Here is a 27,140-nt window from a genome sequence, read left to right on the forward strand (position 1 = left end):
ATTCTGTAGAAGCTCCTGCAGTACTGGCTGAGAGGCACAGTGACTTCAGAGAGACTCTTCTGACCTCAGCTAACTGGAGGAACTTCTAAGGCCAGCGAGGAAGCCTCCAGGCCAGATCCACTTGGTTCCATCATGGTAGCCTGCTGACTAGTGAGGGAGCTTGTGAAAGTCATCTAACCTTCCACAAATGCTCACAAATACCTCAGCCTTCTCATAGGCTCCAATGTAAATTCTAGATGCGTGGCAAGGGCTTGTGATGTGGGAGCTGCTATTATTTCTGATGCTGCTAATTATATACCCATAATTATACATTATAAATGTTTGACAGTTGGGGTGTAGATGATATCATATATGTTACTTCCCTTTCATTTTATATTAGAATTTTTCTCATCTTCGAATAATTCCGTATTTAATTCACCACTTAAATGAGAAACAGTTCTTTTTCTTAAATTGTTTTCCCCCAATAACATTTTATTGATAATCTGGGAGTTTCACATCATGCACCCCATCACAATCCCTTCCCAGACCTTTTATGTCTGCCCTCCCCCTTGTCACCTCCCCCCCAAAGAAGTAAAAGGTTAAAAAAGAAAGTCCACTTTGTGTTATCTATATACTCACCAAAACGTGGTCAAACTCTCAGGGGCCTGCCCCTTAAATAGAACCGAGTCCTTCCCACCCCACCCCTCCACCGGAAGACATCAGCTGTGGAGAGCTACTCTTCAGGATCTCCGTCACACTTTTTAAGGGTTTTCTTCCGCAGCTTCATGTCTACACTGTTATTTTTTTTTTTCTTGAGGGGGGAGGTGAAGTTGGGGTGGGCAGAGGAGTAGTCACAGGGGCCTTCCACGTCTCTCCTTCCCAAATGTGTGTCTGCAGTCATTCATATGGCAAATGTAGTCTTCTTGCTCTTCATAGTCAGCGGGAGTGTGGATCATGGGCCTCCGCTCGGTTTCCGGCAAAAGCACGGACCACAAGCATGACCCCCTGCTGTAGTAGGACCATGGACCCAGGCAAGGCCCTTGGAGGCTGCTGGGATCATAGATATCAACATGGCTCCAGGTGGCAGTACAGGCCACCCGCATCAGTATGCCCCCCCTGGTGGCAGCATGGCCTGTGGACATTGACGTGGCTTCAGGCTGCAGCAGAGATCATGGACATCCACATGGCCTTTGGAGGTAACTTGGACTATGGACATAAACACAGACCCTGGCTGCAGTAGGATTATGGACCCAGATGCGGCCCCCGGTGGCAGCACAGCTTACAGACATCCATGTGGCCTCAAGTGGCAGGAAAGACCATAGACTTCTGCGTGGCCTCTGATGGCAACCCACATCATGGACATCAAACAAACCTTAGCTGTAACAGGGCCATGGACCCAGTCAGATGTGGCTCTCAGTGGCAGTGAGGACCTAGACCATGGTCTTAGGTGGCAGCTCGGGTCTCTCATATTAACTTGGCCTCTCGTGGCAGCCCAGCCCACGAGCCTTGAAATGGCCCCGGGCCACAGCACAGACCATGGTCATGTACTTGGCCCTCTGTAGAAGTGTGCCACAGACATCACCCCTGCTTACACCAGATTTCGGCTGGAGGGGCTCTGGTAGTCACATGCCTGGCTGGCTCACCCTGCCCCGAAGCACAATTCTTTTTGTTTGTTTGTTTGCTGTAACAAGGTTTCTCTGTGTAGTCTTGGCTATCCTAAAATTCACTCTGTCTACTAGACTGGCCTGGAACTCACAGAGATCCCACCTGCCTCTGCTTCCTGTGTGCTGGGATTAAAGGTATGTGCCACCACCACCCGACTATTTTTGTTTGTTTTTTCAAGACAAGATCCCATGCAGAGTTGGCATAGCCATGGAAGCTCCCATCCTTTCCTTTTGTGTCCAACACTGGCACAATTTACCACAGTGGCTTTGCCCGGGGTCAGCACCACCCTGGACCCTGAGGGAATCCGGAGGAGGCCCAGGGCTCTGCAGCCCCCTCACAGTGCCTGAGAGACTCACACACTTGTACTGCCAGTGCAATGTCACACTCCCTTTGACATTAGAAGGTGTCAAGGACCAAGTATATGTCTTGAAACTCTATGACAAGATTGACCAATAAATGCTTTCAGTGAATTTTTATTTTATGAAGAACCTGGGCTTACATAGTTTGGGCCAAGTGAAGATTATCATGGCCGTGGAAGATGAATTTGAGTTTGAAATTCCCGACACAGATGCAGAGAAGTTCATGTGTCCACAGGAAATTGTAGATTACATTGCAGATAAGAAGGGTGTATAGGAATAAGGTACCAGAACCTTTTTCCTCACAGAGAGGAAGGACTCCAAGAGCACACGATGACATCACAGTTGGCTGACAGTGAGTCCGTTGGACCGGTATTTAAATTGTCCGAGCATTTTACCCTTTTCCCTTTGAAAATAAATCTATTATAAAACAAAACAAAAAAGACAAGGTCCCAGGTGTCTAGCCCTGGCTAGCCTGGAACTAATGTCTAGTGAACTTGAACTTGTGATCCTCCTGCCTCCACCTCCTGAGTGCTAGGATTATATGAGTGGGCTGACATACCTAGCTTTAAATGAAGATTTTAAGCAGTATCATAGGAACTTTCCAGGGCTGCTAAATTAGAAAATGCCATTAATAGCCATCCCACTCTGGATGCTCCATCTTGCCCCAATTACAGACCGACATCAGGCATGCCTTGGTTGCTTCACCTCAGTTAACAGCTGCTAACAGCTGTTGGTTGACCATAGAGCATCCAGCCACTTTCCAACTACCTGGCCTTGCTCTAGGCTTCCCACAGTCTTCTCAGGAAAACTTTTCAGAGATTGGTTTCCTACCTTTTTAGAAGAGGCCAGCCATGCCTACATGTGAAGGTGTCTTCACATTAGATTGGTGCCAAGTAATACCAGTTTTCATTTCACATTGGTGAAATGTACCGTTTGATATTGGAGTACGTTCTTAATAAATGTGCTTACGTTATACATCATTTAAGTACACATTTCCTGATTTGTGGGTCTTTTTTTGTTAATAGTTTACTACCTCCTGCTTGTTTTATATTTTATACTATGGGAAATGATGTTAGACAAAAGACAAATTTGAGTATTCTTTTTAAAATTAGAGTTTAAGAGGCCGGAGAGATGGTTCATTGGTTAAGAGTTGCTTCTTCCTCTTGTAAAGGAAGGGCTGGAGTTTGAATTCCAGCACTCATATAATGACTCCTGACCATCCTAACTCAACTTCCAGGGCATCTGATGCCCTCTCCTGACCTCCATAGGTACACACATGCTACACATAACATACTTGTCAGCAGAACAGTCATGCACATAAAATTAAATAAATAAATAAAAATGGAGTTGAAGATGTGTCAAGAAGCCACTGAGACAACTCAGAATGTCTGTCCGTTTGACTGAGGACCTGCTAGCTGAAGTACACTGTGGGGGGAACTGAAGAAGCCTCACCAAGGAGACGGGAGCCTTGGCATGAGGCTCGTAGTGGTGGCCAGCAGTGGTGGGCAGTGCCCGACTGAGAGTAATCATGGAAGCCATTCCTCTTACCACTGCACGAGAAGTTGCTGAAGAACTGTGGACCATTCCCCAGGCCGTGGGGCATTTGGAGCAAACTGGAAAGGTGAAAAGGTTCAGAAAGCAGATCCCTCATGTGCCAATGGAAAATTGAGAACAGTCACTTTGACCTTTTGTCCTCTTTATTCTATGCAACAACAACTATCCGTTTCTTGATTGGATTGAGACTTGTGTGAAGAGTGGATGTTATATAAAAACCAGCAATGGCTGGCTGGCTCAGTGGTTGGACTGAGAAGATACTCCAAGCACTTTCCAAGGCTGGGCACACAGATGGACGCACGCACGTGCACACGCACACATGCATTCACATACACTCAGGCACATGCTCACAAGTTTATGGCCAGTATTTATAGGGGTAATTGTCTGTGTTTCACCCCTGAAGCACTGCCCCTAGTAGGCAGCAGGTAACTACTAGGTACCTGCCCCCACCTGGGGCGTGGCTGAGATGGGGACCCCTTAAGACCTGAGATGCAAAAGTGCTTGCTCTCTCTTGGCTACCTCGTAATCCTGGATGCTGGATGTGGGACTGCAGACCAAGTCAGAGTTCTCCAGAGAACCAAGTTGGACTGTGCCCCACCTCTCCTGGATCCCATAACTGACCCCTTTGCTTGCTGTAAGTTTACCCAAAATAAGCCTCTTTTGATTATCAGGTAAACTACATGAAGTTTCCACTAAGTTTCATTAATTTCCACTGTAAGTATTGGTTCTGTTGGAGTCTTTGGCAAGTCTAATCCATTGCAGCTCTTTGAATCCCAGTGAAACCATTATGTCTGAGAAGTCGCTCAGCAAATCCTTGGGATGATTAGGAAACAGCAACACATTCAGCCAGCTTTGCTCATCACAAAGGGCCTGGCTCTTATGACAACACCAGCCATACACAGCACAACTAAGGCTTCAAGACATGAACAAACTGGGCTCCAGAGTTTTGTCTCATCCACCATATTCATTGGACCTCTCAAGAATGGACCAACCTTCTTCAAGCCTTTTGATAATTTTTTACAGAGAAAATGCTTCTGTGACCAGCAGAATGCAGAAAATGCCTTTATAAGTTCAGTGATTCCCAAAGCCAGGATCTTCATGGTAGAAGAATAAAAACATCTTGTTGCCAAAAAGACATTGATTATACTGGTTCCTACTTTGATGAATAAAGATGTGTTTGAACCTAGTTACAGTGATTTAGACCACAGTCTGGAAATACAGTTCCTTTTGCACTGGCCTAGTTCATTGCTGTAGTCCGGCAGTGTACAGGGCCCGTCCCCATTCAGACCCGTTCTTGTGTTTTGCTCTGATCAGAAATGACTCCTGACTCACTGCTGTTGAGGTTCCGCCAGGTTCAGATGAGGTCAGTTTGAGTGAAAAGTCATTTTAACATTGAGTTTCTTTTCAGAGCTATTTTTGCAGTCAGAGTTTGTTTTTCTTGAGTTCTGGCTCTAGAAAATTTCTGGGCAACTTTTCTTTCAGTGGCCCAGAGAATTCTAAGCGCCTGGTGGGGAAGCCAGCAGTCTAACTAGAAGTGTAGCTCAGGCTTCGTATGATCTACTCTGAGAGTGTTTGCAACCTGAGTGCTTGGTAGGGCCTGAAGAAGGACCAATGGAAGAGCCAGGCAGTTGGCAGTGGGAAGGGACAGAGATGGGGAGTGGAGGCACAATTTTATATGAGCCCCACTCTGGGAATAAAGTCCAGAATCTAGTAACAGAGCACTTGTCTAGCAGGTACAAGCTCTAGGTTCAGTGCCTAGCCCTGGCCCCCTCCTGCATCATTAGCACCAATATCTATTTTGATTTCTTTTTTCTCAACCAATGGTTTTTGAAGGTCTTCAGTATACTAGGCACTGTCCTGGGCTTTTAGAGAGGTTATCATGTTAGGGGTTTGTTTCTTTTGAAAAGTTTGAAGATGTACTTAATGTGGATGAATGCTTTATCTGAAGACATATGTGTTCACCACGTGTGTGCCTGGTGTCTGCAGAGGTCAGGAGAGCATCGGATCGCCTGGAACTGGCGTTGTAGATGGCTGTGGGCTGCCTCATGAGTGCTGGGAATCGAGCCCAGGGTCTCTGGAAGAGCAGCCAGTGTTCTTAACCATTGAGCCATCTCTCCAGTCCAGGGTTTTATTTCTAAGCCCCTTAATAAATACCAGCCATCTCTTAATGGAGTGAAATAATAAATAGTAGAGGTGTCATTTGATCCGCTGGCCGCTTGTTGTTCTGTGGAGAGAGAAACGTATACATACAGAGATATGTTGTCAAGCATTCACGGGGACAGTTTCTTCCTCATTAGGACAGGCTAACTAGGAGGCTGGGGATATAGCTTTGTTGGTAGAGTGCTTGCCTAGCATGCACAAAGTCCTGGGTTTGATTCCTAGCACCACATAAACATGGTATAGTGTGGTGCATGCCTATAATCCTAGCATTCCAGAGATGGAGGCAGGAGGAGGAGAAGCTTGAGGTCATTCTTGGCTACATACTGAGCTCAGTGCTAATTCAGACTCAATGAGACCCGTGCCTTAAAAAAGCAACAAACAAAGAAGCAGCATCAACAAAAGCAAGAGTGCCAGCCCACGGGCTCATTGCCGCGATGCAATAATACATGGGATGTGCCTGGCAAAGGGTACAGTTAGTTCAGTTGGCGTCGGCAGCCGTTACCATGGTTGTCTCTGTCTTCACAACCTTGGCTCAGCTCCTCTCCTGAGTGCCAGGTGCTAGGCTACAGCTAGGAGAGCCCTGTGGGTTACAGAGAGGCAGCAGAGTGAGGTGAGGTGTCTGGGGTGAGGGATCGCCACACCCTGGAAACTAGGTGGCTCTGTGGAGTCGAGAGGTTGTTGAAGCGGAGGTGTGATGATGAAGTGACTTTGGCTGCTGACTGAGGTAGAGCATCATTTCTGGACCAAACAGCACTGAAGCCAGCACTTGTGGACAGGAAAGAACTAGGGTTAGGCTCGTTTTTTTAATTCTGACCTTTGGGGAAGGATGGTCCATGAGAAAAAGATAGCAGCGTGGTTGAAGAATGAGCTTGGCAAGTGATGAGACCTTGCCGGAGAGGCTCGTGGCCCTACCCTCACTAGCCATGTGCTGAATGGGAACCACTTATTCCAGTACCCTGAGTGTAGAGATAATCGTGACCAGTAGGGGTTGTTTAATCAAATGAAAGGATATTTCTTCCAAATACCTATACACACTTGGCTCTCTGACAGCATTGTTTCTCAAAACTAAAATATTTTGTTGTTTTCAGGCAGGGTCTCCAGTAGCCCAGGCTAGCCTTGAGCTTGCCATCCTCCTGTCTCAGACTCCTGAAGGATCCCAGGCATGTACCACCCTTCTGGGCTATATTAATTTGAGTGCAATTAACCCATAAGCCCTTCCTCTCCCCTCACTATTAAAGCTGAACAGCAACAAAAATAAAGCTTTTCAGGTAAATGTTAGATAAAAATTTCAGAATCGTAAAGGGAAGTTTGACTGAAGTGTATTTTATCCATGAACTGTTTAGACGGTCAAGTGTGTCCAGTAGAGACGATTAAAGCTGATTAATGATATAGCTTTACCAGGTGAAAACATATGATGCCCTGGGAAAAGATGACCCAGAACTCTGTAGAGTACAGACATTCATTCTACCGCCATCTGTGTCCACGCCAAGGTGAGAGTACTCAGGCCTTGTTTCAGCTCAGCTGGGAAGTGTTTTGTCTGTGGTCATCGTCACCTTAAGTTCATGGCACCGTTGAAACTAGAAAGAGGAAACAGAGGGATTTGAGTCCAATTCTTGAGCTGCAGGTCACATTTCTGTGGCCCACAGCTGTGAGCGATGGAGCAGGTTGCGTTCCTTCACTGTGCCTTGGTGTCTTTATCTCTGAAGCAGGGCAGTAAAGATGGATTTTTGTTGTTTATTTACGTTGGAACATGGTCTCAGGTAGCCCAGGCTGGCCTTATACTGGATATGTAGTTCAGGTAGCCTTGAATCCCTTGGGGACTTAGAAATCTAGTAACTTGACCTTCAGGGGAGACTTCACAAGTAATTTCAACCCCCCCCCCCTTTAGACACACTTGACTGTCTAAACAGTTCATGGATAAAATACACTTCAGTCAAACTTCCCTTTACCATTCTGAAATTTTTATCTGACATATCTGTGTAGCTTTGGGCCTGTCCTGGATCTCGCTCTGTAGACCAGGCTCGAACTCACAGAGATCCGCCTGGCTCTGCCTCCCAAGTGCTGGGATTACAGGTGTGTGCCACCACCGCCCGGGCTGTAGTGGCTAGCTCTGCCCTCTGGTCTCCAGGCAAGCTTTATTTGTTAGAGTGCAAACAAAATATCACCACAGCAGGTGTCTGCGGAGACCGGAAGAAAGTGTCAGATTTCTTGTGATCTGCCTTATGTGGGTGCTGGGAATTGAACCCTGGTCCTTGGGGAGAGCAGCCAGTGCGCTTAGCCTCCACTCCAGCGCTACTCTTGCTAGTTTAAAAAAAAGTTATTGTGTGTGTGTATGCACGCAACCTGCCACGTAGTATGAGATCAGATGACAGCCTGGGGGAGCTGGATCTTTCCTGCCATGTGGGTTCTGGGAATCAAACTCAGTCTTAGGCTGAGTGATGGGCACCTTTACCTATTGAGCCCTTACCAGCCCGCTCTCTCTCCAAATATATATATATGTGTGTGTGTGTGTGTGTGTGTGTGTGTGTGTGTGTGTGTATGTCTATATATGTCTATATATAAAATATATATATATATTATATATGTGTATGTGTGTGTGTATGTGTGTGTACGAAGTTATGGTGAAATGGAAATTTTAAAGAAATTTATTTATTGTATGTTTGTGTCTGAGTGTGTGTATATGTACCATGTGTATGCATGAGCCTGCAGAGTTCAGAAGAAGATGAAAGATCTCCTAGAGCTGCAGTTACTATGTAGGTGCTGGAAACCAAACCCAGATCCTCTACAAGAGTAGTAAGCATTCTTACCCTCTGACCCATCTCTCTAGCACCTGAAGTCTTGACGTCAAATTTTAAACAAAAACTATTGTCTTAGTTAGGGTTTCTATTGCTTTGAAGAGACACCGTGACTGCAGCAACTCTTACAAAGGAAAACATTTCATTGGGGTGGCTTACAGTTGCAGAGCTTTAGTCCGATATCATCATGGTGGGACATGGTGGCATTCAGGCAGACATGGTGCTGGAGAGGTAGCTGAGAGTTCTGCATCTTGGTCCACAAGAAGTGAACTGTCTGCCATACCTACTCCAACAAGGCCACACCTCTAAATATTGCCATTCCCGTGAGCTTATGGGGGCCAAGTACATTCAAACTACCACAACTATCTCCTTCAATTGTGTATTTTACTTTGGAAAACATCACAACATAGATTTTGTGTTTTGTCATTTTTAAGTTTTATGCTTACGAAATTGAAATACCTTGAGCGGGAGTCAATGTTTGTTTTGTGGGATATTCCTTAGAGTAGAGGATGAACTAGGGAGTTTCAGAAATGGAATAACGAACTTGAGTGTTGGGCCTAGTGTTTCTCAGAAGCATGCTGCTGAAATAGGCAGCATTATTTTACTTGCAATCAGCTGAAAATACCTTTTCATTAAGAAAGCATGAATAAGGGGCTAGAGAGATGGCTCAGGGGTGATTGCCGCTCTTGCCAGGACCTACGTTTGGTCCCTAGCACCCATGTGGCAGCTCCCAACTGCCTGTAACTCCAGTTCTAAGGGATCTGATATTCTCTTTTGAACATCATGGGTACCAGGCGCACATGTGGTGCACAGACATATATGCAAGGCAAAGTACTCATAAACGTAAGAGTAAATAAACCTTCAAAAAAAAGAGTGCCTGAATAAACCTGGTCATGGTGGATACACATCTAGTCCTAGTAGCTGGGAGGATGAGGCATGAGGATTGCCCTAGGCTAGCCTGTGCTATACAGCAATTCCAGATAAGCCTCAACTACACAAAGCAAACAAATGCGCGCGCGCGTGCGTGCGTGTGTGTGTGTGTGTGTGTGTGTGTGTGTGTGTGTGTGTACATCTGAGTATGTATCCATAGACATATCTGAAGAAACTATTAGAGGGAAGCTGGGGAGGAGACCAGAGAGGAACGAACCCTGTGAGCACTGCTGTCCGTATGCCCTTTATCTGGTGGTTAGTGCTCCATTTTTCAAATGTGCTTTTACAAAAAAGAAAAGAAAAAAAAATCCAGAGTCAGATCACGTCACTTCGAGAGGATGTATGCACCTACCTGCCAGCTTCCATCCAGCTCAGCCCTTCTAATGGAGCCCAGGGTTGATTTTTGCCTATAAAAGTAGAAAATGGACCTGATAAAAATGTTTAGTCTGCAAGACCTCCTTTTATTTATCATATCAGAAAAGAACAATGTTTTGTTGGGCTGTGGTCAAAACAGAAGGCGACCTTGCTTGTTCAGAAAAGCTCAAATCCTGGAGATAAGGGGGCCGAGTAATCGAGCACAATGGGAAGAGTGGAGTGTAATTATTTGTAGCTTGTCAAGTGGAGCCCTTTCGAGCCCCCAGTGATTCGAATCTGGGAACTCTGCGCAGTTCTGTAAACTAACCCCAGGCAGCATCAGAGAAATCTCCCTGGCCTGCAGACAGCCCCGAAATTGCATCAGTTTGTCATGCACCAAGCATGCCAGCTTCACACAATATCATTTGGTTGCAAATGGGCCTGGCCCCAAAGCTCTGGAACACAGTCTGTGGTATCTGACTCTTGGCCTGCGATTTGTCATGTCCCTGCTGCTATCAGTGTGCAGTAATTTTAATAGGTTCTGATGGCTTCCTTGGGGAAACACAGGATGCATCTGGTTTGGACATAGGGTGTGGCAGGGTTTCTTCTGGCCAAAGATAACAAGAGTGTGCACAGGAAACTTAGAAATTCATTTGACTTCATTAAAATGTAGTTGTAGGAGCACTAATTTCCGATTTAAAATTCATTGAACAGTTTAATATTTATATAACACTGTGGGTTTTTTTTTTCTTTAGTTGACTCTAAAAATACATTATTGACTGAAGGCAGACTGGACTTTTAGAAGTCACAGCTGTAAGAATGGAGTCAATGTAGGGTGATGGATAACTTGGCCCTTCACTACTCACTCATAAGTGTATAGGCCATGGCTCTCAGCAGTATTGGTGTTAGAACATTGAAAATTGGGCCGATAGACTCCACCCTAGACCTGCAGAACCCCATCTGTATTCTCATTCTCATGAGCTCCCTGGAGGATTGACCTGTATATGAAAGTTGGCAAAGCTTTGGAGGGAATAAAAGTCCATTTTTCTGAGTCTGTTTGCTTTGGGCCATTTGATCAATTTACTCATAGCTTCAGAATTCTCATCTACAAATTGGGGATCACAGTAATTGTTACCACATTGTATTTTGAAGAATCAGTAGTGTCTGCCTACAGGTATAGTAGCTGAGAGAGAGAATGCATACCATAAGTAAAAGATGGATATGGTGTTGACTCCATAAACTTCTCTTCAGAGCATTAGAAAATGCCTAATTGTGAAATGATTCACCTGTGATTTCCATGGTACCAGGATCATTAAGATTAACTTTTACCAAGCTTGGCTGACTCTAGTGTCAGGATGGGAGTATTGTCACATCACCGCTTACCTTGTTAAGCCCTACAGCATCATTGTGTCATGACTTAGAGTTACAGCTAAGCCAGGGTAAGTGCTGGCTGCCTGGAAAGAAGTCCCTATTGTTGGAGGTTGGTACCATCTTGGGGCATGTAGATTCTCTTTCAGAGCCCCTGGCTCCATGGCCTTGGCCCAACTATATGTACAGAACTCCTGCCCTCTTTATGCCCTTGTTCTGGACTCAGTGTGGGTACCTGGGCCTCTCTTCATCCCCGAGTATGATTGTCACAGTAGGAATACAAGCAAGACCTATGAGGAAAAACACAGCAGTGAAAAATGAATGCCAAGGGGTTTGGTTGGGTAGGAATAATGACTCCCTGTGTTCTGCAGCACAATAGAGTAACTGTGGTTGACAGCACAGTGGGTATTTCAAAGTAGCTAACAGAGCATTTTGACTGTTTCCAAGAGAAACAAATGGTAAATGCCAGAGCCAAGATTACCCCGATCAGATGCTATTCATTGTACTTTCTGAAATGTCACAGGGAGTCCCCTCCAAACATGTACAATTGTTGTGTGTCAATAAATGACAGAGATACTTTTTATAGAGTTATGAGCCATTTAGAGCAGAGTGGTAGTCACCAGAAGCCAGGGAGCATGAGGGGAAGGTAGAGAAGGGTGGGCAGATTGCTGGTGCTGAGGTACCTGAGGTGTACGCTAGAGAGGCTGTGGAAAATGGTAACCTACTGTACATTTCTCAGAGCTAGAAGGACGGATTAAAAGTTGTCATCATAAAGAATCGATAAATGAGGTGGTGATGTTTAACTTGATTTAACTATTTAACAAAATGTGTTCCTATGAATTTATATGACTTTTGTATGATTTTATGTATCTGATATTTAAATTTTAAAAACAAACAGCTGGATATAAAAGTAATGAATTGGATTCCTTTCCTCTTTTTTTCCCCTTCACAATGAATCTCAGAGCCATTAATCTGTCATCAGTGCAGAGTTGATAGCTCTTGTTGGTGAAGTGGGGAGCATTGAATCTTCTTTTCATATAGGTTTTATTCACAAAAGAGGACCAGCTATAGTTTGTTGGGGCTTTTTTTTGTTTTGTTTTGTTTTCCTGTTTGGGGGTCACACCCAGAGCCTTGTACCTGATGAGTTAAGTGCTCCAACATTGAGCACATACTCATCTGTGGCTGTAAGTTTTCTTGTGTCCCACCTGGCCCATGGTCAGGACAAATCTCTCTCACCAACCGGTCCCGCAGCTGCTCAGACCCAACTAAACACACAGAGGCTTTATTATTTTTAAACTTTGGCCATGGCAGGCTTCTTGCTAGCTAGCTCTTACATATAAAATTAACTCATTTCTATAAATCTATGCTTTGCCATATGGCTTGTGGTTTACCGGTACTTTTACATCTTGCTTCTCCTGGTGGTGGCTAGCAGCGTCTCCTCCCTCTGCCTTTCTCCTTCCTCTCTCTCTAGTTGGAATGTCCCGCCTAACCTTATTCTGCCTCACCATTGGCCAAACAGCTTTATTTATCAACCAATCAGAGCAACACATATTCACAGCATATAGAACAATATCACCCATCATTTCCCTTTTCTTTCTACTCAAAAGGAAGGTTTTAACTTCAACATAGTAAAATTAATATAATAAAACAGTTATCAAGCAAGAATTACAGTTATAATATCTAGTCTATTTGTATTTGGCAAAATTAAAGAAGATATCCTATCCTATATTTTGTGAGTCTAAGGTTTTATATCTATCTCCCTTATCTCTTGTCATAACCGAGGAATACTATATCTTGTCTTCAACTGCATCAAAGACCTTAGAAGGATACACCATTATCTAAGTAAACAGGAAGTACATTGTAAGCAACTTTCAAAAATCTAGAATGACAGAGACAGCTGTCTGCCTGGACAGTCAACCCAAGTTCTCTGCAACATTGGGGCATCTGTCTTCAGCCCATAGGCCTAGAGTCTCTCAGTCACTTTTCTCTGTGTCTTGTAGAATGTCTGGCAGTTTCTTCTGCAAAGTGGGAACCTGAAGGACCATTTTGTTTTGCAAAGTTCAGTGGTCACCTTCCTATGGGTCCTGCATATCCAGTCGATAAAACAGTTTGTCAAGCAGTCCGGGCAGGAACAGCTTCTTGCCCAAATGGCTATTTTTGCCAAGAAGAAAATAAACTCCATATGGAGTGTCTTTGCCCATCTTTCTCTCTGAAGTAAATCGGTGTTGCCAGGAGCAGACGTGTCTGATTGTCTAGGAAAGTCTAAGTTTTTAAAACATTTTAAATGCTGTATTCTGCAGGTCTTTGAAATGTTTGAAGATTACCTATCTAATTGAATTATATCTATGTATACCTAGAAAATTTAACATAACTATAAATTTGACTATCATAGAAGACTAATTATTAATCTGTATTTCTTAATTATCCATTATAATTTAAATGAGCTGCGTAAACATAATACCTTAAACAAGAGTAGAAATATACATATAGTATAACAAAATTAACTTTAAATTTGTATCAATAAACTAAAATCTATACCAATGTAAAACATTTTAAGCAAGTTGCTCTTTAAAAGTATTTTCAACAATCCATCCTTTTATCCTATCATATCTATATCCTATATTTTCATATCATACCCCCTTTCTTCTTTTAGAAAGATATTGACTATGACCAATAATAATTTGTAACCAACAACCTAAACAAAGACAAACATCCATAATCTATTTTGGGGGGATGTGGGTGTAGTTTTTTAGGCTATTTCCTGTTGATAAAGGGTGCTGTATTCTTATGGGGTCCTGAGAAAATTAAGAATTATGGTCACGTCCTGACTGGAATAATCTGTGATGTTATAGTTTTTGAGCCAGTTGCTTTGAAGCTGTTTGGATGTTGGATCATCTGGATCTCTCAGGGGGTCTTCCTTGATCAAACCATATTAGCCTGGAAACAATCCATAGGTTCTCATCTTCATAGGAAACAAAAGCAGAACCTCTTTTTCAAAGTAACATATCCTTAGACATAAACTTTGAAGTCCAGATATTATATATATATATATATATATATATATATATATATATATATATATATATATGTTGGCTTAACTCAACAGCTTTTACAATCAAATGTCTTTCTGCAGTTAAAAATCCCAAAGACAATATAATCCAGACTCTGTGTGATTTCTATGTTTACAGGGCTTATATTTTATATTACTTTTACTGTCTCTTTAAAGACTTTATTTTTAAAAACTATTCTTTATATAACGTCTATCCTTCTTTTCCTCTTTCTTGTAAGCATACGTACATTTTTACATACATTGTAAACAGTTTAGAGTTTTATTTAATCTGAATCTGTTTTATTGTGAATCTGTAATCTTTCTCTGACCAGGAGAGATTTTAAATTGTTAAACTGCATGACTAGTACAAAACGTGGCAGCCTTGGCTGCTGACTCCACCCACCTCAGCTTCCCAATATGGCAGCAGCATGTTTACAGCCAGCTCTTGGAAGCAGTGGGTCTATGCCTCCATTAAATCAGCGTGTAGCTCAGAAACCCCTTTTTTTTATGTGTGTGTATTAGCAAAAGCTATATCCACCATGCACCATGTTGTATGGCTTACAGAAAACTCTGTGTAACTCGGTGGGAACCGCCACGCTGCACTCAAGCCCAAATGCTGCTGCGTCTCACAACCCACATGAGACATGAAGCAGGAATCTGTTTTTGGCTCTGTTTAGAATTGCTTATTAAGTATTTTCAGGTTTCAGGTGGAAACTTGAGACCCATGTTGGGCGCCAAATGTATTTGTAAATTTTCTCTTTGAAACAAATTGATTCAACAGGGCATGGTGGTTGATGCCATGTGTTAGTCTGCCCTCTTTCCATCCCTCCTATTGTTTTTTTCCCTAGTGATCTGATGGCCTGTCATCCTGTCAGTACCATCCCCGGGTCTTTCATTCAGTCAAGTACCTGTCATTTGTGCTGTAAAATACCTGCGAGAGGTAGTTAGCACATTTATTAAGAGTGTAGGCCCTGGAACCCCACAACCTAAGTTCAAATCCCCACACTACTCAATATTATGGCTCTTCTGGCTAAACATCATTTAGCATTTCTGTGCCTCAGTTGCTCATTTGTCAAGTGAGGATAATGGTAGTATCAAGTGTGAATTTTTACTTATGTAATTTAATAAACTGTTGCTCAGAAGTATGTCTGACTCACAACACACACTCAAATGAATGTTCTGGTTGTAGTGGGGATCATACAAACACAGAATGAGCAACCAGGCGTTTGCTCAATTGGCTGTGTCACTGATCTCCTTCTTTCTCACATATTCACCTTCATTTAAGTGCAACCCTGAGTAACCATCGGAATCCCCAGTTTTAAGCACTAGGCGATCATGGCTTCCCCAACCCCTCAAAAATGGATTTTTGACTCTCATTACACCACAGAAAAATGAACTAGTAGCCCCCCCTGCTGGCCATTTGGTCTGTGGGTTCTAGATAGTAAGTATAAGTTCTAAGCAGTAAGTATACTTATCTACACTTGATTTAGAGACAGAGCCTTGCAGTAGAGCCCAGGTTGGCCTCAAACTCATTATCTCCCTAAATCAGCTTTCCAAGTGCTGGGATCATATGCAAATGCCATATGTATGATATAGGATGGAACATATTTCTGAAATAATTTGAAATATACAAAAAATTATAAAAATGGTGCAAACCATTATCATTTCAGGATGGGCAGGTTCATCCCTTCTAAAAAGCCTTGCTGCTTTGCTTTGTCATTCTGTCCCTGCCCCTCCCATGTTGCACCTGTCCCCACATTGTCTACAGAACCAATGGAGACTATATTGTGTACATTATCTGTGCCTCATTATTCTCTGAATCCTGGGGATGTTATTCTCTTAACATGACCACTGTAAAATAACCAGGATTCTTAACATTAACATTATACTTTGTAGCTCACATTCCAAATGCTTCACTTGTCTCAGTAATGTCCTTTATTCCCCCCCCCCCTGTGTAGGAGGTAGACAATGCATTATATTTAGTTGTCATTTGGTCCTCTTTCATGTTGAGCTGTCTCTCAGCTTTTCTTTGTCTCCCATGACATTACCATTTGGGTACAAGACAGGTCAGTCAGTATAGACTGTCGGCTTCTTCTGGACTTCCCTGATGGGCCAATTGAGAAGATGCATTAGGGGATGAAAAGCTCCATAAGCAATGGCTATGGCTTCTGCTTATCACTAACTGTCGATGCTAATTTTGACTGCTTGGTTAGGCTTTGTTGATTTTTTTCATTAAAAAAAAATTGATTTTGCATCAAAAAGAAGACCGGGGCTGCACCTCTCTTCAGTAACACTATAAACCAAAAAAAGCATGGAGTAACATATGTCAGACCCTGAAAGCAGTAGCTTCCAAACAAGATAACTTTAAATGCAAATAGCTTCAACTCATCAATAAAAAGACACAGACTAAGGGATTCGATTAAAAAACAAGTTACCCCCCTGAAGGAACACATCTCACTGGCAAAGCACATACCTACCGAGAGTCAAGCTGATATAACTATTCTGATTGCTGATAATGACTACAAACTAACGTTATGGAGATGAAGAAGGCCACTATGAACTACAGAAGGGGACGACCCATCAATAAGCCGTCCAGTGGGTGAGAGCACTTGCTTTATAAGCTTGGGGCCAATATGCCCCATAAAGTCTCAAGTTTGGATTCCCAACACTCACATCAAGTCTCAGTGTGTCTGTTAGTATGTGATGGTGAGGCTAGAGACAGGAGAATCTTGGGGTTTTGCCAGCTGTCTGGTGCTAGCTGAATAAACAATAAGCTCCAGCTTCATTAGGAACAATGTCTCAGAAGAATAAGGTGGAGAGTTATAGAGTAAGACACTTGATGTCCTTCTCTGGCCTCCACATGTGTACATACAAACACATGAACACACATATAAATGACATACCAATAATAAATATATATGCACTGAATATTGGGGCAAACTAAGTTGTGCTCTTTCACTCCCAAATCACAACACCTCACCCCAGTGACCCAGTGATTGAGCAGAGGAATGATTTTTGCCTCAGAAAGTTATTTTATCATTAATTATGTCCTGGTGTTTCTTTCACATTCATTAGCTGGTACCTTCTTTACAGAAGAGAAGGGCCCTCCTCTCCCTCCTTCCCACTCTCTATAGGCTTGTGACGACTCTAAAAATTTTTTTGACATATCTTTTTTTTTTAGTTGCAAACTTGACCTTTCCACTCTGATGACCTAGGCACATGACTCTATTTGTTTTTGATTGCCATTTCTTGCTTTCTGTCCAGAATATACAAGTTCATTTTAGACATTCCAAATTCCAAGGACAGAAACGAAGATCTTAGTGGAAAGTGTGCTTCTACACCCTTTCAGTAGAGAGCTGGGAAGCATGCTATTTGTATATCGCATATTCATAAGCATCCTCCTCGCTTCATATGTCATATTCAAATGGAAAATTCCTGATTTGAGTTGCATGGAACCAGAAGTGGTTTGGTTTTCAGATTTTGGAATGTTTGCAGTGAGCAGTAAAGTGGGGTTTTTTTTTTTTGTTTGTTTGTTTTGTTTTTTTGAGACAGGATTTCACTGTGGAACTTTGCACCTCTTCCTGGATCTCACTCTGTAGACAAGGCGGGCCTCAAACTCATAGAGATCTGCCTGCCTCTGCCTTCTGAGTGCTGGGATTAAAGGTGAGCGCCACCACTGCCTGTTTTTTTTTTTCCTTTTTTATAGAACCCAATTTTAAACACTTAATTTACTTACATTTCTTGTTTACCTTTTACACATGTCCTGAAGGTAATTTTTTCCAGTTAGAGGTAATTTAAAAAAATGTGTGTAGAACACCTGTATTTTGGCTTCTGACCTATCACATGAATTTGGGTGTGGAGTTTTCTAGTTGGGGCATCATTGCTTTGTCTTAGAGCTCATCCTATTACCTTTGTACAGTCAGAGTACTATATTCAGAGTGTCCTTGAGTCAACCATTTGCTTTGTATGGTCTTGAGATCAATTCAATATACAGCTATTTCTCTTTCTGTTAATATTGAAATTTAAATTTGTGGGGGCTGAGGGTGTTGCTCAGCTGTGGAACTATGTATGCTTAGCATCTGCAAGGCTCTGGGCCCAATCCCAAGTATCCAAGATGTAAAAAATAAAGTCTTAAGACCAGGAATGCGCACAGAACATATGCTGGCTCTAGAGCTGTAACTATATACAAAGATCTTACTGGTGATGTAAGGAAGAGCAGTATATGTATATTCTGCCCCTGGGGTGGAGTGTCCTGACATTTCAGTGTCTAGACATGTTTCATAAGGAAGTGGGCTGGGCAGAACAGTGGATTAATACCTTGTGTAGGTATGTGTACACGCACGTTTGTGTGTTGTTTGTTTCTGGCAAACCTAAGACCTCTCACGCATGTTGTGCATAGTGGTTACATGTACTTGAGTGTTTTCTAAATTCTCAGTATCAGCTGCATACTCTTATAGAAGCAGGATGATATTAAGTAAACTATTATACTGTGCTTCTAAGTCAAAATAAACCTTGTAAGTTAAAATAAATATTCTTCAGTACATCATGTTAAATAAACTTAATGGAACTGTAAGCGCCCAGTTTCAGTAAGTCGTTTCATTTTAATTTGTTTTATGTTGTTTACATTTATTTATTTATTCATTTATTTGTGTGTGTGTGTGTGTGTGTGTGTGTGTGTGTGTGTGTGTGTGTGTGTGTGTGTTGTGCAACAGTGCTCCTGTGGAGGTCAGAAGACAGTTTGTGGGAATCAGTTTTCTCCTTCACTAGATGGATTCTGGAATCGAACTCAGGTTGTCTGGCTTGGCAGCAGACTCCTCTTTACTCACTAAACCATCTCACTGAGCCCTGTTTTGTTTAAATAACGCAGAATTAGAGATTTTATAAAAGATTTTTTTTTTAAAGATTTATTTATTATGTATAGTGTTCTGTTTGCATGTACCCCTGCAGGCCAGAAGAGGGCACCAGATCTCATTATAGATGGCTGTGCGCCACCATGTGGTTGCTGGGAATTGAACTCAGGCCCTCTGGAAGAGCAGCCAGTGCTCTTAACCTCTGAGCCATCTCTCCAGCCCCAAAAGATTTTTAATATGACCTTGAGAGTTGGGAAAGAAGAGAAGACACCCCCAAGTGTGGGTGTGTGCTCCTCGGGGAGAATCTTTGCTTGTTTATTTTAGAGACAGCTTGGCCTCCAACTCACAGCAGTCCTCCTGCCTCTACGGGAAAACAAGAGATTAGAGATGTAGTTCCATGGGTAGAGTGCTTGTCTAGCATGCAGGGAGCCCTGTGCGCAATCCCCGGTACCGCATAAACCAGATACTGTGGTACATAACCCCATCACCTGGGAGGTAACGGCAGGAGGATCCAAGGTTATTCTCACCTACACAGCATATCGAGTTTGAGGCCAGCCTGGGCTGTATGTGACTCTGTCTGGAAGGGGTGGGTAGAGGAGGGAGGAAGAGACTTTTCATGGTAGATCATATTATTGAGCCAAAATTGTTCCTTTTCCGTTTTATCCGTTGCTTTTTAAAGATCTGTGCTGAGTTTATACCCCGTGCTGTAAATTACAGAGCAGTGCCCCTGGCTCTGGGTTCAAGGCTGCATGGTGAGTTCCTAGTGCAGCCAGGTTCCCTTGAGTCAGTTGACTTACTGCGTAGTGTTACTGCCGGATGGTTGGTGCAGGTGACGGAGCCCTTCTGAATGTGCTGGACTTGCCACATTGGCTGGATAGACTTGCCACATTGGCTGGATAGACTTGCCACATTGGCTGGATAGACTTGCCACACTGGCTGGATAGACTTGTCACACTGGCTGGATAGACTTGCCACATTGGCTGGATAGACTTGTCACATTGGCTGGATAGACTTGCCACATTGGCTGGATAGACTTGCCACATTGGCTGGATAGACTTGCCACATTGGCTGGATAGACTTGCCACACTGGCTGGAAACCATGTGTAGCGAGTTATCTGCGCAGGACGGCAGCCATTTTGGCCTTGAGGTTTTTGGTTACACCTGAGCTGTTTCCATCGGCCGAGGTCTGTCGGGTTGCAGTTTTCTGGCTGACTGAAAACAGATTTGGCCTGTCTTTTCCTGAGCCTCTCTGTGTCTTTCCTGCTTCTGCGGTATAACCCATGGTTTGTTCCCGCCTTGACCTTCACTAACAGCTGTTATGTCCAGGTTTCAGGGACCCCCAAAAACCACCACGGAGACCGAATCCCGCATGTAAAAGCAAAGAGCCTTTATTTCAAGCTCCAGGGCTTGGTCCCTCTGTTTGACACATCAGTGAGCAGAGAGCCCTGAGCCCAGGCAGGATAGAGTTTTTATCATAACAGAGGTTGGGGTGAGGGGATTTCCAGGGTCCAGGACCCTGACTGGCTGACATTTGTCTAGGGGTATCTGTAAAACAAAAATAGGTGTGTGCTAGACTCAGGGACATCTGGCCACCTTATCTAATGGTTGGGATGTTTGGGATGTTAGGTACTTCCCCATCCCTGGGTGGATCCCTGGGTGGCTTCAGCTTAGGGCTTTTCCTGGATCTGGATGTTGCCTTCCTGGAAGCCTGTCACAGAAGCTGTGTCTGGGCCCCTAGGCCTGTCATGGCAGCTGTGTGGTCAAGCTGTTTTGGGGCCCCTCCACAACAACCCGTGGCTTGGTCCTGCCTTGACCTTCGTTCTGCAATGGGGAGCCCTGCACACATAAATTTCCAGAGGAAGTTTCGAGTAAATGCCCTCTATGATTGTAGGAGAGTCCTGCAAACCCAGCTAATGAGCTGTAAGGGTGGTTCACAGCTGGTTTTAAATAGAACTAAACTTCCTCCCAATTATGGGGGATTTAAGTAGTACACATTTTTGAAAATTATTTTTTGCTTTATTTCATATGTATGTGTGTTTTACCTACATGCATATCTGTGTACCACATGCATGTTTGAGGCCCATAAAAGCCAGAAGAGGCCATCGGATTCCCTGGAACTGGAGTTACAGATGGTTATGAGCTGCCATGTAGGTGCCACGGACTGAACCTCAGTCCTCTGGAAAAGCACCAGTGCTCATAACGACTGAATCTCTCCAACCTCAGTATTACATAAACTTTGATAATTGTGCAATATGGCAGACTTCTGCTTAATTTTGTATCAGTATTTTTGCCCTGAATGACTTTCTCACACTTTTCTTCATGTTACTGTCTTGTCTCCATACTACTTCATTGTTAATGGTTCATGCCATCACGAATAACCTTAGCATGTCTTGTCTTCCCATATGTGCTATAGCAAAGTAATGTAAAGCCCATTTATAGTTTTCAGCTTTTAGAATCAATTTGTACCTAAAATGTAAATATTTGGTAGTGATGTCAAAATTACAAATATTAGGAGTGTCTGTGTTGTTGCTAGAGATGGAGCCCAGGGCCTTGTACCAGGTAGATGCTCCACCCCTGAATCACACCCCCAGCCTAGGTATTTTTGACAACATTAAAGTAAAGAGGATCTCTTTACAAAATAGTTTTCACTCAAGAGTAAGGCTATATAAACATAAAGCACAGGGGGTATGTTGCTGGAGAGGTGGCTCAGTGCCTAAGAACACATGCTTTTCTTGTACAAGTTCAGTTCCCAAAGCTTGCAGAGCAGAGGTTTTTAAAAATTATTATTATTAACATCTTTTGCTTGTTTTTAGGTTTCTCTGTATAGCCCTGGCTGTCCTGGAACTCATTCTGTAGACCAGGCTGGCCTGGAACTCAAGAGATTCACCTGCTTCTGTCTTCTGAGAGCTGGGGGTTAAAAGCATGAGCCACCACTTCTGGCTTTATTTATTTATTTACTTTAGTCTTTGGATAATGAAATTGCGTGCCATTGGCACACATATCCCTTCTAACTTTCCTTTTCCATAGCCATGGCAGACATTGCTAATTGATCCCAGCACTGTTGCTGTTGATTATACCTTAGAAACCTTAGCAATATAATGTTGCCATCCTTATCAGTCAGATTTGGCTTCCGAGTCACACATCCTGTTCTTAAGGTAGTTTTGCCAACAAGGTAGCGTCACAGACAGAATTTGCCATGTATATATTCATGTCACTCTGCTGGTCTGGTTTGACTGAAGTAGGGTTAGGAACTGCTGGCTTGATCTCAGGTTCCTTTTTTTTTTTCTTCCTGAGAAAAGGTTTCTCTGTGTAACAGTCCTAGAACTTTCTCTCTGTAGACCAGGCTGGCCTCGAACTCACAGAGATCCGCCTGCCTCTGCCTCCCGAGTGCTGGGATTAAAGGAGTGCACCACCACCACCACCACCACCACCACTGCCCGGTGTCTCTCAGGATCTTATGCACCTACCATGTCCTCTCCTCTCTGGAACTTCCTATCTTCTCTTGTCCCGGACCACTCTATTTTAAACAGATGTGATTTACTGAATGGTTCTCTACCCACTTCCCAGTCTTTTTCCAGCTGCTTGGTCTTGGGTTCATTCACTCTCTGTGGTGGAATTCACTAGCGGCACGTGTAGAGGCAGAAAAGGAATTCTTAAATCTCGCCTTGTTTCTGTGATAGCCCACAGCTTATTTAAAATAGGCCACAGCTTGTTTACGAAGCAGCTGACTCCTCCTTGCCACTGTTTTCTGGGTTTGTGTGACTTTTAACCAATGATCGCATTAAGTGCCTGCCCTCAGCCAAACATAACGGCCCCAGTGAGGTTAACTCTAACCACTAGCCAGAAGTGCTGATGGGATTTGGAAATTATGAATGGAACAGACGAGTGAAAGCTCCAGATCCTAAGTGCATCAGTTAGACTTGAAAGGCGGACATGGGACTCTCAGCTTCTCACTCAGTTTCAGAACAGCGTGCGCCAGTCACATGTCACCTAACAGGCGACAGAAATGTGCCTGTGAAGCCTCTGCCCGTGCGTGGACCTTCTGAGCCCCATTGTCTCGTTGCTATACCAGTAGGTGTCACTGTGTGCATTAAATGAAAATCAAAGATGTCATTAAACGAATCTTCAAATTAAGCATTATTACAGGTTTTTCCAACAGTCAGCTCCCCAAAATAAGCAAGGATACTTATGCCCATCTCCCCCACCCCCTTTTCATGTCTGGAAAAAGCTACCTTCTTGGGCTCCGTTAAGAAAACACAACCTTGTTCTTTCTTCCCACCTTAAGTGAGCTCTCACGTGCATACGAAGATTGTAACGTTGGATGCATTGCCTGGAATCGGAAGGCAACTCGTAGACCAGGGAGTGAGTGGATCATTGTGCGTGTGTGTCTCTCACTCTCCTGGTGAAGAATTTATTTTTTGAAACTTTTCTTTGGAGAAGGATAGGCTTCTTTAAACTTTCAAATTTAACGTGTTTGTTTGTTTACTTTAATGTGGTTTGGGCACAGAGGTGCCATGGTGCCTGTGTGGAGGTCAGAGGCCAGCTCGCAGGAGTGGGTGGGTTCTCAACTTCCACCGTTTGAATCCCAGGGATTAAGCCCAGCTCATCGGGCTTGTCAGCAAGTGTTCTACTCCCTGCGCTAGCTCACTGGCCAGAGGTAGGTTTCTTTACTACAGATGCTTTTTTTGTGTGTGCGACAATACAAGAGAATAAAGCATCTAATGTGTAGAGGACATTGTGTCTGAGAATTTTTGACAAGAAATTTTAGGGGTTCCACATGTTCATCAGACTACTCTTCATATATGTGTGTGTGTGTGTGTGTGTGTGTGTACACACACACACACACACACACACACACATATACATACATACATACATGTATTTTTTTTCTGAGAGGAAAAGCTATTACCTAATCATGTTTCATAATCCTGGCCATGTTTTCCATATTACCAGGACTATACTAAACAGGCATCCACGTCTCCCCCCCCCCCCCCCCCCCCCCCCCCGCCGTTGTGAGTCAATTCTCTCTCCTTTGCCCCTTCTGGGTATTGAGTACCGGATTTTGTGTGTCTTGTTACTGGAGTGTGGGGGGAGTAGTATGCTCACTTGCAAGGTTTCACTGCTAGGAGCAGTAAGCGTCACAGAACAGGCTCCTCGGTGCAGCATGCAAATTGGGTTGCATAAGTGTCCCCGGAAAGCTGTGCCTGGGTGGGGATTGGGCAGCAGGCCGTGCTGGTCTAGTGAGCAATGTGCTCGCTGTCTGCGATGTTTACGTAAGGCCTTCAGTTCCTGAGGAAGTTACTGCTATTTTCATAAAGAACGGCTTAGAAAAGATTCATGGGGATGGAGTGTGCCTGTGTGAGGCTTAGAGTGTGGGCTTTAAGGTCCCCACAGTCACAGCGAAGTCACCTTGGACCCTGTTGTCCCTATTTACCCAGTAAAGATGGAGATGAAGTCTGTTCCTTGGAAAGGGTAAAATGGCTGTGAGACATACACACATAGCTCCCAAGAGAGTGGCGCTCCTGCAGAAGTCTGTCCTCTTACAACTTCTTAGATCGATAATACTCAAAACTCCCAAGTCCTTGTCCCTTCAGGCAGTAGGACACATGCCCTGGGGTCCGAAGGTCAGGGTCCCAGTGTTACCTCAATACTCAGTTATTTGTTGATGGGCTGAGCTCACATTCTCTGTTTTTGAGTTTCCTAGTGTGGGATGGAGCATGAATGTTGGGAAGGTTAAATAAGGGGCTTGAGCTCAATCTGTAATATTTTATTTGTTTTTTCAAAAAATATTCTTACTGTGTATATTTGCTGTGTGGGGGTGCGGGTGTGGAGGTCAGAGGACAGCTTCGTGGAGGTTTCTCTCCTTCCGCCTTTATATACGTTCCAGGGATTGGAAAATCCTGGAACTCAGATCTCCAGGGCTTATGTCTACACGGCAAGCACCTGGACCTTCTGAGCTGTTTTGCCAGCCCAACATTTTATTTATTAAAGAAGTGACATCAGAGTCGGCGTGAGCATACATAAACCCCTGTTCAATCTTGGTCGTGGGAAGATGTGTTTGCTCATTGTCTGTTCAGACACTGTGTAGAGGCTGGAAGGCCAGGACACTTTGAAACTGCTCCTGGGGTGACTGATGAGCCATCAGGAATGAGAGTCCTTGGTCTTCGAGGCGTTTTGTTACTAAGCAGACCAAATGTTGTTGCTTGGGCAGGTTGGTTAAACCAGACTTTTGGAATTAGAGTTAAAAACCAACCAAACAACTTTTAAGCACTGCCATAGTTGGGGGCCTGGGGAGGGTAGCTGCAGGTTTACAGTGTATGTCTCCTCCCGTCATTTGTGGTGGACTGCCCTATTTTGGTCTCTATCTCCCTCCCTCTTCACTCTCTCTCTCCCTCCTCCCCTCCTTTCTTTCTTCTCTTCCTCCCTTTCATGCTCTCTCTCCCTCCCTCTTCTGCACTGAGACTTGAACCCAGGGCCTCAGGCATGCCAGGTCAGTACTGTTCTTCTGAGCTATGAGCTTCCTGCCCAGTATGTCCTGCTCTATTTTCGTTTTGCACAGCACGGGAGTTGAAGCTTGCACATAGCAGGCAGGTTCTCTCCCACAGCGCTCACACCCTCAGCCCTTCTTTTGACTTTCCACTCGGTATAGCCCAGGCAGGCCTTGAACTTGTGATCCCCCTGCCTCCGTTTGTCAGCAGCTGGGATTATGGGCGTGCACCACTGGGCCAAGCTTGTTCTGCCTGGTTTTTGTTGTTGTTGTTTGTTTGTTTGTTTGTTTTTTAAAGATTTTTATTATGTATACAGAAGAGGGTGCCAGATCTCATTACAGATGGTTGTAAGCCACCATGTGGGTGCCGGGAATTGAACTCAGGACCTCTGAAAGAGCAGTTGGTGCTCTTAACCTCTGAGCCATTTCTCCAGACCCTGTTCTGCCCATTTTGAAAGCTTGTCGTCCTTCATGTTGGAAGCTTTGGGCTTTGCCATCCCTGCTGGAGTCCGTCTTCTGCAGCTGCCGGCCTCTGGCCTGTCCCCCCTGCCCTTCCTCCTGTGGTCTTCCCCACGGCTGTCTGGGAGGGAATATTAAGCCCCATGTGTGACAGGTCCTGACGATAGATGTCCTCAGGGGAGGGCTGGGGGTGGCAAGAGCCGCGGTACTCTGAGCAAACTTATTTCTTCAGCTCTCCTGGAGTCAGAAGAAATATTAACAGGTAGTCCATCAGAAGGGCCTCAGCTGAGTGATAGGAAGCTCGTTAAACACGCCCTGGAGCTCCGACTCTCGGCTCACTGTACCTGGCAGTTGAAGGGTCCCGGGAGCTCCTGGTCCCTGGGGGTACTGTGTGCTTTTGTGTGGGAGATTCCCAAAACAGCGGGAGAAGTCTCCACTCCTAAGGAGAAAAACCAAGAGCTTTAGTAGAAAGTTTTGAAATCTTGGTATCTCCTTCCTCATTTTTCCAGTTTTATTGAGACATAAATGACAGTTGAAAATTGTATATATTTAATGAGTTGAAGGTAACATTTCATGTATTTATGAAAAAATATATGAAGGTAACATTTGAGATATATATATATATATATATATTCATATATATATATATATGAATTGAACAACAACCAAGTTAATTAGTATATCCATCACCTGGCATAGTTATCACTGTGTACTTGTACATGTGTATATGTCTATAGAGACAATTTTAAAATGTGAAATGTGAAACATCCTTTTAAAAATGAGGACCAGGAGAAATTTGAGTCCGGGCATTGGGAAGTGCACTCCTATTTCAGCTCCGTGCGGCCATCTGGAAATGGGTACGGTGTGGCATCAGAAGCACAGTGGAGAAGGATGAGCTCTTCTTAAAGACCCGGAAGCCCCGCTTTTCTCCCTCTGCTAATACACACAGTGCTGACTTTTCAACCAGGAACACCATTTGTGTACTTTGAAAAGTGATAAACCATTGCAGGTGTTTACCGTGAAGACCTGTCACATGCTGCCTAAGTTCTGGGCCTCTTGAAAGGCAGCTCATTTTCTTTCCATTTTGCAAGGGTTTACTGCGTTCCCACCTTACGCTTTGTACTGCACGGG

At 43.8% G+C, this 27,140-nt stretch overlaps 1 protein-coding gene and 1 long non-coding RNA gene across 4 annotated transcripts in view; one reads left to right on the plus strand and one right to left on the minus strand.

Moving 5' to 3' along the window:
* Nucleotides 1-27,140, plus strand: part of Snx24 (sorting nexin 24) — a 153,024-nt gene that overhangs the window by 22,875 nt on the left and 103,009 nt on the right. The gene's annotated exons all lie outside the window — the stretch shown is intronic.
* Nucleotides 7,020-11,097, minus strand: LOC143269586 (uncharacterized). Its single transcript, XR_013046090.1, has 3 exons — nucleotides 11,000-11,097; nucleotides 9,795-9,849; nucleotides 7,020-7,294 (listed from the first exon to the last, which is right to left on the minus strand). It is a non-coding gene; the product is annotated as an uncharacterized LOC143269586 (long non-coding RNA).

The sequence above is a fragment of the Peromyscus maniculatus genome, chromosome 19 (assembly GCF_049852395.1).
Source record: "Peromyscus maniculatus bairdii isolate BWxNUB_F1_BW_parent chromosome 19, HU_Pman_BW_mat_3.1, whole genome shotgun sequence".
Lineage (NCBI taxonomy): Eukaryota > Metazoa > Chordata > Mammalia > Rodentia > Cricetidae > Peromyscus > Peromyscus maniculatus.